Raw genomic sequence first — 11,981 nt, 5'->3', positions numbered from 1 at the left:
GATCTACACATTGGAGCAACGATACGCACCGCATCGATTATATGCAACGCAGGACACGCTAGATAAACTAGTAATATCCTCAATCGTGTGTAGTTAACTAGTGATTATGATTGATTGTTTTTTACAAGATAAGTTTAATGCTAGCTAGCAACTTACCTTGGCTTACTGCATTCGTGTAACAGGCAGGCTCCTTGTGGAGTGCAATGTAATCAGGTGGTTAGAGCGTTGGGCTAGTTAACTGTAAGGTTGCAAGATTGAATCCCTCGAGCTGACAAGGTAAAAATCTGTCGTTCTGCCCCTGAACGAGGCAGTTAACCCACCGTTCCAAGGCTGTCATTGAAAATAAGAATGTGTTCTTTAACTGACTTGCCTAGTTAAATAAAGATTAAATAAAGGTGTAAAAAATATATATATATATTTTAAATCGGCCAAATTGGTGTCCAAAAATACAGATTTACGATTGTTATGAAAACTTGAAATCGGCCCTAATTAATCGGCCATTCCGATTAATCGGTCGACCTCTATGGTCTAAAGTTTGCGGGAATGTGAGCACATTTTCACATCAACTTCAGTTTTTATAAATGCCAACTTTTACCCGCGGTTTATAAATGAGGCCCCAGATCTGACCGAATCTGATAGACAAAAAGATTATAAAACAATTGCAAATTGCTGTGGACCTGTAAACAGATCTTTTGAATTGAATAGGGCCTGTTTTGCGTTGACTTTTTCTCAAACCTATGGTGCACTGCCCACGAATCTACTCAGAGTGGTAGCCATTTATGCAGTCACTTCATCCCTACACACATGTACAAATGACCTGGACTAACCTGTACCCCTGCACATTGACTCGGTACCGGTACCCCCTGTATAAAGCCTCGTTATTGTTATTTTATTGTGTTACTTTTTAATTTTTTTAAACTTTAGTTTATTTGGGAAATATGTTCTTAACTCTTCTTGGGTTAAGGGCTTGTAAGTAAGCATTTCACGGTAAAGTCTACACTTGTTGTATTCGGTGTATGTGACAAATAAAGTTTGATTTGATTTGATACACACTTCAATGCAAAAGATAAACTGTATGTTCAGCTGATATCACATTGGTGACTATGAGACAGCCATAGGATCTGATTGGATATTACTGATTCTCCCCACACACAGTAACTGGAGTAGATTTGGGGCGATATGAGAAGCTCAAATTTGAGTTTTTCCTAAATCCGTAGAAAAACTACTTTGTTTGAGGTCTGTGCTAGTTTTTAAAGCGCCTGTGGCAGTTCATCTGCCTGGGTTGCATTCAGTACATAAAAACTTTAAAATAATGTTCAATTGAACGGATAAGGTTGGGTTGTGGGTTCAAAGAACGTACAAGACAAACCGTTCCGCAACATAGCAAACTTTCAAACAAACTGAACACACCCCTGGTCGCTAGGCAGTATTACCTGATACATATGTGTAAACACGAGGGGATTCGATGCTCCTGGTGTACCGGGTTAGCGTTGACTGCATTTGTTTTGGAACCGGGCCTCCCGGTTGTGAGCCAGGTGCTCCGTTCTGGCCGATGAATAAAGCCTACATCGTAGAATAATAGCGAAGACATCAATACTATGAAATAACACATATGGAATCATGTAGTAACCAAAAATGTGTTAAACAAATCTAAATATATTTTCGATTTTTCAAAGTAGCCACCCTTTGCATTGATGACAGCTTTGCACACTCTTGGCATTCTCTCAACCAGCTTCACCTGGAATGCTTTTCCAACAGTCTTGAAGGAGTTCCTACATATGCTGAGCACTTGTTGGCTGCTTTTCCTCCACTCTGTGGTACAACTCATTCCAAACCATCTCAACTGGGTTGAGGTCGGTTGATTGTGGAGGCCAGGTCATCTGATGCAGCACTCCATCACTCTCCTTCTTGGTAAAATAGCCCTTACACAGCCTGGAGGTGTGTTGCATTATTGTCCTGTTGAAAAACAAATGAGTCCCACGAAGCACAAACCAGATGGGATGGCGTATCACTGTGGTAGCCATGCTGGTTGCCTTGAATTCTAAATAAGTGACCGACAGGGTCACAAGCAAAGTACCCCACACCATCACACCTCTTTCATGCTTCACAGTGGGAATCACATATGCAGAGATCCTCTACCTTTAGTAGTGGTTTCTTTGTAGCAATTCGATCATGAAGGCCTGCATCACGCAGTCTCCTCTGAACAGTTGGTGTTGATATGGGTCTGTTACTTGAACTCTGTGAAGCATTTATTTGGACTGGTAACTGTAATGAACTTATCCTCTGCAGCAGAGGGAACACTGGGCCTTCCTTTCCTGTGGCAGTCCTCCTGCTAGCCAGTTTCATCATAACGCTTGATTGTTTTTGCGACTGCACTAGTTGTTGACATTTTCCACATTTACTGACCTTCATTTCACATCTTAAAGTAATGATGGACTGTCGTTTGTCTTTGCTTATTTGCACTGTTTTTGCCATAATATGGACTTGGTCTTTTACCAAATAGGGCTATCTTCTGTATACCCCTCTACCTTGTCACAACACAACCAATTGTCTCAAACGCATTAAGAAGGAAGTAAATTCCACAAATGAACTTTTAACAAGGCACACCTGTTAATTGAAATGGATTTCAGGTGACTCCCTCATGAAGCTGGTTGAGAGAATGCCGCCAAGAGTGTGCAAAGCTGTCATAAAGGCAAAGGGAGGCTACTTTGAAGAATTTCAAATATATTTTGATTTGCTTAATACTTTTTTGGTTACTACATGATTCCATATGTGTAAATTCATAATTTTTATGTCTTTACTATTATTCTACAATGTAGAATAATAGTAAAAAATTAAAGAAAAACCCTTGAATGTGTAGGTGTCTCCAAACTTTTGACTGGTACTTCATATTTCATGGTGAAGAGATGTTGAATGTTCCTGAATGATGCGCCATGATCCATTTTTGACAATATGACCGAGCAGCGCAGATTACCATTCGATTTGAGTAGCCCGGGCTAGCGGTTCAACCCGGGCAGGTTAGTCCAATCCTCAGTCTGAAATCGCAAAAAGTCGTCCATCACCATATGGTAACCGCCCTCTGGCCACCATAATCCAAACTTTTTCAACTATTCGTTCCGTTTCCGTTAAATTCAACGTTGCACCCCTTTCTGTCTACACTACAGCACGTGATTCAATGAAGCAACGTTGGCAAACCAGGGGTGTATTCCTTACGCTGATTCTGTTGCAAAACGTTTCTTAGACGGAAGCAAACGGAACAAAACGGAAAGGGATCTACCTGAATTTGTTTAATATAAATTCTCATTTTGCATCTGTTTGCACTAATGATTACTCCCCAGAGTTGCGGCCAGGGTGAGAATTGCACAACACATAAATTGTCTAGTACCATTATTCTACAAGTAAAATATTGTTATACGTTAACTCGCTACAGACCTGTTCTGTATAACTGTATCTCTGATTTGATAATCATGTCCATCTCCCTCCGTAGACGCTCGTTCTCCTTTGCTGAACGGAAGATTTCTTCCCGATACTCTGCTATAGTCTTCTCTACGGCCCCGAATATCTCCACAGCAGCCGCCGACAAACGCTCGGTAACGAACACATTCAGCAACTGTAGTTTGGACATATTGGCGAGGACAATGAAAGTCTAACTGTTTGTTTTATCAAAGAAATGTTGAAACATCTGTCTGCTTCAGCCTAGCGGGTTTACACTACCTAGTAGATACCTTTGTAAACAACAATGTCACGTGCTAGGTTTTCTATTCATCAACCGCGAACGGTGTAAGACTGCATTACATTAGCGCCACCTGCTGGCTTGGAGCACGTCAAACCACGTCCGGAGGCCGTCAATGAACTGGGAGAAGTTTGAGCTGAATTTGCCATCCAGGCAAGCAACTAGAGCATGTCGTCAAAACGGAGAACAGGCGTGTGTGCTCTGTTGTAGACAGCCGCGAGGACTTTCTGTAGCCAGCAGTGTCCTGGAGGGTAAGGTCCCTGAGTCAGAGCTAGATTCAGTTTACAGACTTCAGGTTAAGCTTTTATGTAACCCCTTTTGTGAGTGATCATATAAGACTTAAAGTTTCCTTTCAAACTAAAGTATTTGCCACATGATTTGCACTGGTAAGAGATCTCCCCTGTGAAACACGCTGATGACATCTTAGATACACTATATATACATGAGTATATGGACACCCCTTCAAATGAGTGGATTTGGCTGTTTCAGCCACACCCATTGCTGACAGGTGTATAAAATCAAGCACAAAGCCATGCAATCTCCATAGACACACATTGGCAGTAGAATGACCTTACTGAAGAGCTCATAGGATGACACCTTTCCAACAAATATCTTCCCTGCTAGAGCTGCCCCGGTCTATTGAAAGTGCTGTTATTGTGAAGTGGAAACATATAGGAGCAACAAAGACTCAGCCGCCAAGTGGTAGGCCACACAAGCTCACAGAACGGGACCGCCGAGTGGTAGGCCACACAAGCTCACAGAACGGGACCGCCGAGTGGTAGGCCACACAAGCTCATAGAACGGGACCGCCGAGGGGTAGGCCACACAAGCTCACAGAACGGGACCGCCGAGTGGTAGGCCACACAAACTCACAGAATGGGACCGCCGAGTGGTAGGCCACACAAGCTCACAGAACGGGACCGCAGAGTGGTAGGCCACACAAGCCCACAGAACGGGACCGCCGAGTGGTAGGCCACACAAGCTCATAGAACGGGACCGCCGAGGGGTAGGCCACACAAGCTCACAGAACGGGACCGCCGAGTGGTAGGCCACACAAGCTCACAGAACGGGACCGCCGAGTGGTAGGCCACACAAGCCCACAGAACGGGACCGCCGAGTGGTAGGCCACACAAGCTCATAGAACGGGACCGCCGAGGGGTAGGCCACACAAGCTCACAGAACGGGACCGCCGAGTGGTAGGCCACACAACCTCATAGAACGGGACTGCCGAGGGGTAGGCCACACAAGCTCACAGAACGGGACCGCCGAGTGCTGAAGCGCGTAACGCATACAAATAATCTGTCCACAGTTGCAACACTCACTACCGAGTTCCAAACTGCCTCTGGAGCTTCATGAAATGGGTTTCCATGGCCGAGCAGTCGCACACAAGCCTAAGATCACCATGCGCAATGCCAAGCTTCAGCTTCAGTGGTGTAAAGCTCGCCGCCATTGGAGTTTGGACCAGTGGAAACGCATTCTCTGGAGTGATGAATCGCACTTCACCATCTGGAAGTCTTAAGGACGAATCTGGGTTTGGTGGATGCCAGTAGAATGCTGCCTGCCCCAATGTATAGTGCCAACTGTAAAGTTTAGTGGAGGAATAATGGTCTGGGGCTGTTTTTCATGGTTCAGGCTAGGCCCCTTAGTTCCAGTGAAGGGAAATCTTAACGCTACAGCATACAATGATATTCTAGACGATTCTGTGCTTCCAAATTTGTGGCAACAGTTTGGGAAGGCCCTTTCCTATTTCAGCATGACAATGCCCCCGTGCACAAAGCGAGGTCCGTACATAAATGGTTTGTCGAGATCGGTGTGGAAGAACTTGACAGGCCTGCACAGAGCCCTGACATCAACCCCAACGAACACCTTTGGGATGAATTGGAACGCTGACTTTGAGTCAGGCCTAATCACCCAACATCAGTGCCCGACCTCACTAATCCTTGTGGCTGAATGGAAGCAAGTCCCCACAGCAATGTTCCAACATCTAGTGGAAAACCTTCCTAGAAGAGTTGAGGCTTTTATAACAGCAAGGGAGGACCAATTCCAAATTAATGCCCATGATTTTGGAATGAGATGTTCGATGAGCATGTGTCCACATACTTTTTGTCATGTAGTTTACCTTAATGCGATGTAACTTTTCCTGCATACAGGACAGATATATGGTCTCTTCCTTGTATGAACTCTCGTATGCAATGTCAATTCTATCTTCTGGTTGAAGGCTTTCTCAGTCTCTGCACTGACATGGTCTCACCCGTATGTGTATCTTTGAATGGATGGTCAAGTGTCCCTTACATGTGAAGCTGTTGCCACATTGTTTACACTGATAGATGTTTTTTGAGAAGACCGATGTCACATGGTCTGACAAACACCGCTCTACCTCTGCCACCGTTTACCACAAATGCAGAAGTGCAACATAGGCGGATTGAGAAGCATCCAATGCAACAAAAAAAAAACATCTCTAGCTTAAACTGACAGATTTTTATTACGTTACTTAGATTGATGCACCGATATGTCAATGGACTCTAGGGGGTTACACAGGAAGTAGTTTGTTTCCTGGATTATGTCAAAACAAATGTGATAGGCTACATCAATATTCTAACATGCAGTACAGATGTGATCGGCTACATCAATATTCTAACATGCAGTACAGATGTGATAGGCTACATCAATATTCTAACATGCAGTACAGATGTGATAGGCTACATCAATATTCTAACATGCAGTACAGATGTGATAGGCTACATCAATATTCTAACATGCAGTACAGATGTGATAGGCTACATCAATATTCTAACATGCAGTACAGATGTGATAGGCATCAATATTCTAACATGCAGTACAGATGTAATAAGCTACATCAATATTCTAACATGCAGTACAGATGTGATAGGCTACATCAATATTCTAACATGCAGTACAGATGTGATAGGCTACATCAATATTCTAACATGCAGTACAGATGTGATAGGCTACATCAATATTCTAACATGCAGTACAGATGTGATAGGCTACATCAATATTCTAACATGCAGTACAGATGTGATAGGCTACATCAATATTCTAACATGCAGTACAGATGTGATAGGCTACATCAATATTCTAACATGCAGTACAGATGTGATAGGCTACATCAATATTCTAACATGCAGTACAGATGTGATAGGCTACATCAATATTCTAACATGCAGTACAGATGTGATAGGCTACATCAATATTCTAACATGCAGTACAGATGTGATAGGCTACATCAATATTCTAACATGCAGTACAGATGTGATAGGCTACATCAATATTCTAACATGCAGTACAGATGTGATAGGCTACATCAATATTCTAACATGCAGTACAGATGTGATAGGCTACATCAATATTCTAACATGCAGTACAGATGTGATAGGCTACATCAATATTCTAACATGCAGTACAGATTTGATAGGCTACATCAATATTCTAACATGCAGTACAGATTTGATAGGCTACATCAATATTCTAACATGCAGTACAGATGTGATCGGCTACATCAATATTCTAACATGCAGTACAGATGTGATAGGCTACATCAATATTCTAACATGCAGTACAGATGTAATAGGCTACATCAATATTCTAACATGCAGCTGTCAGTACAGATGTGATAGTGGCCCAAATGTCCCGTATGTCATTGTTAAACAATTGAACAAGAACTCCTGTTGTTTAGAAAGATGAGATTAGAAAACGTTTTGGTCCATTAAGTTTGCACAGAATGGGAAAGTGTCTTTGGCGCTCTGGCTTACATTAAATGGATGAAAACATACACATTACATGAAGCATTTACATGTCAGTTCATCTTAGTTAGAATTGTCACTGAGGAGGGCATTTCTCCAGCCATTCTTCCGTGCGAGTGGCACCTTTCATCTCCAACCAGACGGCAGCATTTGGAAGGATAATGCAGTGGGCGGGTGTGGTCGTTGAAGACCTGGAGTGCTTTCCTTGTAATGTTCTGTGTGTACAGTTCTACAGTTGTGGCTGTTTTGCTGCTGATTATTTTGCTGACCTGACTGACAACTTTTGCCAGTTTACTCCTGTCCCTGAACGAGAGGGTCCCAATTCCCATACCAGGTGGAGATGAAGGTGAGAACACTCTCGATCAGGGATCTTTACACCATGGTCAGTGTGTGTTCGCTTGCATTATTCCGCATCTTACCACCAAGGCATTGTTCTTTAGTCTTGGTGAAATGGACGTCAATTAAGCTATTGTCAAAACATGTCACGAGGTCATCAATTAACTGGGAGAAACTTGAGCTGGATTTGCCATCCAGGCAAGCAACCAGAGCCATGTCATCCGCATACAGGTATTTGATGAAGGTGAGGTCACTGTTTTTGCATACAGTTGTTATTTGTGTATACGGAGAACAGGAGTGTGTTCTGTGCTAGATACAGCTGTGACGACTTCCTGAATCCAGCAGTGTAGGTCCCTGAAACTGAGCGCTAGATTCAGTTTACCAATCTAATACTGACTGGTGATTTCCCATCAACACACATTACTCAGTTTGTTCTGTTGTCAATTGCCAGAAAACAACATAATTATTCAGAAGTTGGACGTATTAAGAAATTCCCAATGACAAAGTATTCATTTGTTGTTTTCATTTCAGATTCATTTCAGGCTATTATTGCACTCAGTGTAGTAATATAATTTATGCCCTTTAGTATGAGTGCTCATATGTGATGTTATGCGATGTTTATAACCAAAGCATTTGTAACATTCTTTGCACTGGTAAGGTTTCTCCCTGGTGTGAACACGCTGATAACATCTTAAATAGCTTAATGCAATGTAACCTTTCCTGCATACAGGACAGATATATGGTCTCTCTCCTGTATGAGCTCTCATATGCAATGTCAATTCTATCTTCTGGTTGAAGGCTTTGCCACAGTCTGTACACTGATATGATCTCTCCCCTGTATGTATCCTTGAATGGACTGTCAAGTGTCCCTTCTGGCTAAACCTTTTGCCACATTGTTTGCACTGATAGGGATTCTCTCCTGTGTGTACCCTTGTATGTCTGTCCAAGTCACCTTTCTGGTTAAACCTTTTGTCACATTGTTTACACAGATAAGATTTCTCTCCTGTGTGTGTTCTTGAATGAATGGTCAAGTGTCCCTTACATGTGAAGCTGTTGCCACATTGTTTACACTGATATGGTTTCTCCACTGCAGCAGAGCAGTCTGGATGAACTGAGAGGGGCTGATCACTGGTTGGTTGTGGTACTCTGTAGTCCTCTACATCAGGATCTGTTTTGATCTCAGTTATGATGATAGGTAGAGCGCTCCTCTCTCCATCATCCACAGTTTGGTTTTGGTAAAGATGTGAGGGCTGAGGTGGGTCCTCCTGACTGAGTCTGAGCTCCTGTTGTTCCTGTTTAAGCTGTGTGGGTTCTGGGTCATCCTGCCCCAGACTGGGGTTCCACTCCTGCTCACAGTAATGATTTTCATGGGGAACAGCAGGAGTGAGTAGCTGGAAGTCTGGAGGGGAAAAAATATATTCAATCAATATAGACTTATCTTAATGTCTGTCATTTTGTTAGGAACGCCTCTCTGCACTCAAAAATAAAACTAGTTTGTTGACTAGTCTACACTACAGCACAGAAAAGGCTATACTGACACTCCTGACATACAAAAAAATATTTAATTTGAGAATTAGTTCAAATTAGGTTACGTTTATGGTCAGGATTAAGGTAACGGGTCAGTTCTAGATTTTGGTTACTTGTTTACAGGACAGGAGTGTCCTTATAGCCGGTACCCCAGCACGTGACTTAACAAAGCAATGTTGGCGAACCAGGAGTTGCGTTCATGGGTGCGCATAGCCAGAGAGGAAGAGGGATTCAACTAGTTGCCACAAAGTCAAAATTGGCAAAATAGTGAAAACGAACATTTGCTTCCTGATCTTAATTTAAGGTGTGGTTAAGGTTAAGTTTAAAATTTTCAGATACATTTTTGAAATAGGTGGGATGTATGCCTTTGTTGATGTGGTAACTAGTATCGACCGAGGAAGAGACAAAGCTCTTTGGCATGAGAGAGGCAATACGGACACGCCTGGAGCACAAAATTGATGACGTATGTCGCACAGCGAGAGTTGAGTGGAGACGAACGGATTCTGTTCAGTCAGTCATCGTAACTAGCTCTCGTTGTTTTCGTAAAGGGCCGCCAAACGACCTATGGGAACTCCTTTCCCTTCACGTGATCTGATTGAGATGTGCTGAATTTGACATTTGTCTGCCAAAGTTGGAACTTGTGAGATTACTCAGATAAAAACAGAATGAATCTGACCAACCAACAACCACGGATAACCACAAGGAGAATAAGGTGAGGAAACAGTCCACGTCAGTCAGGCCCATCTTTTTTTTTAAAGAATCACAATTTATTTAAATCTATAGTTTAGTCAAATAAGTAGTTTTGTTGTAATCACAAGAAAATTTTAACTCAAACTCCGGTAAAGAGTGCCACAGTCAGGCAGAAAAATCTGAATGCTCTTAGTTTCCCTGTCTGATATGGCTGCTACTTAGATATACTGTAACAGTAAATAATTTGATGACATTCATTGCTATCAACCTTTCTCCAATATAACCTCATAGTTTACACAGACCCACCTTTGACAAATACATCCCTGTGTGAAAAGGCCTCCCGTGGTCTGTTTTTGTCAACGAGCTCAATGTATTCCAAACACTGGTGGGAACCAGATTATCCCAATAATTCAGGTAGTAAACGTTGGTACAGTGCAGTGCATTCAGAAAGTATTCAGACCCCTTGACTTTTTCCACATTGTTACGTTACAGCCTTATTCTAAGATGGATTCAATTGTTTTTTCCCCCTCATCAATCTACACACAATACCCCATAATGACCAAAAAAAAAGGAAATATGACATTTACATAAGTATTCAGACCCTTTACTCAGTACTTTGTTGAGGCGCTTTTGGCAGCGAATACAGCATTGAGTCTTGTTGGGTATGAAGCTAGAAGCTTGGCACACCTGTATTTGGGGAGTTTCTCCCATACTTCTCTGCAGATCCTCTCAAGATATGTCAGGTTGGATGGGGAGTGTCACTGCACAGCTATTCTCAGGTCTCTCCAGAGATGTTCAAATCGGGTTCAAGTCCGGGCTCTGGCCGGACCACTCAAGGACATTCAGAGACTTGTCCCGAAGGCACTCCTGCGTTGTCTTTGCTGTGTGCTTAGGGTTGTTGTCCTGTTGGAAGGTGAACATTCGCCCCAGTCTGAGGTCTGGAGCAGGTTTTCATCAAGGATCTCTCTGTACTTTGCTCCGTTAATCTTTCCCTCGATTCTGACTAGTCTCCCAGTCCCTGTCGCTGAAAAAAACATCCCCACAGCATGATGCTGCCACCACCATGCCTCACCGTAGAGATGGTGCCAGGTCCAGATGTGACGCTTGGCATTCAGGCCAAAGAGAATACTTTAGGTGCCTTTTGGCAAACTCCAAGTGGACTGTCATGTACCTTTTACTGAGGAGTGGCTTCCGTCTGCCCACTCTACTATAAAGCCCTGATTTGGTGGGGTGCTGCAGAGAATAGTTGTCCTTCTGGAAGGTTCCCTCATCTCCACAGAGGAACTCTGGAGCTCTGTCAGAGTGACCATCGGGTTCTTGGTCACTTCCCTGACCAAAGCTCTTCTCCCCTGATTGCTTAGTTTAGCCAGGTGGCCAGCTCTAGGAAGAGACTTGGTGATTCCAAACCTATTCCATTTAAGAATGATGGAGGCCACTGTGTTCTAAGGGACCTTCAAATGCTGCAGAAATATTTTTGTACCCTTCCCCAGATCTGTGCTTCGACACAATCCTGTCTCTGAGCTCTACGGACAATTCCTTCGACCTCATGGCTTGGTTTTTGCTCGGACATCCACTGTCAACTGTGGGACCTTATATAGACCGGTGTGTGCCTTTCCAAATCATGTCCAATCAATTGAATGTACCACAGTTGGACTCCAATCAAGTTGTTGAAACATCTCAAGGATAATCAATAAAAAAAGGATGCACCTGAGCTCAATTGAGTCTAATACCAAAGGGTCTGAATACTTATGTAAGTGTTAAATGTATAACCTGTTTTCGCTGTGTCATTATGGGTTATTGTCTGTAGATTGATGAGGGTCAAATTAAATTGTGTCCGTTTTAGAATAAGGCTGTAATGTAACAAAATGTGGAAGGGGTTTGAATACTTTCCGAATGCACTGTATATTCCATATATTAGCGTTACTAGGCTA

General features: G+C 42.9%; 1 long non-coding RNA gene across 1 annotated transcript; it reads left to right on the top strand.

Annotated features, from left to right (window-relative positions):
* The first annotated feature begins 3,148 nt into the window (after window positions 1-3,148).
* On the top strand, window positions 3,149-4,110 carry LOC115120039 (uncharacterized). Its single transcript, XR_003862079.1, has 2 exons — window positions 3,149-3,351; window positions 3,488-4,110. It is a non-coding gene; the product is annotated as an uncharacterized LOC115120039 (long non-coding RNA).
* The last annotated feature ends 7,871 nt before the right edge of the window (window positions 4,111-11,981 follow it).

The sequence above is a fragment of the Oncorhynchus nerka genome, linkage group LG2 (genome assembly GCF_034236695.1).
Source record: "Oncorhynchus nerka isolate Pitt River linkage group LG2, Oner_Uvic_2.0, whole genome shotgun sequence".
NCBI classification, from domain to species: Eukaryota; Metazoa; Chordata; class Actinopteri; order Salmoniformes; family Salmonidae; genus Oncorhynchus; species Oncorhynchus nerka.
This window is presented reverse-complemented; position numbering and strand designations above follow the sequence as displayed.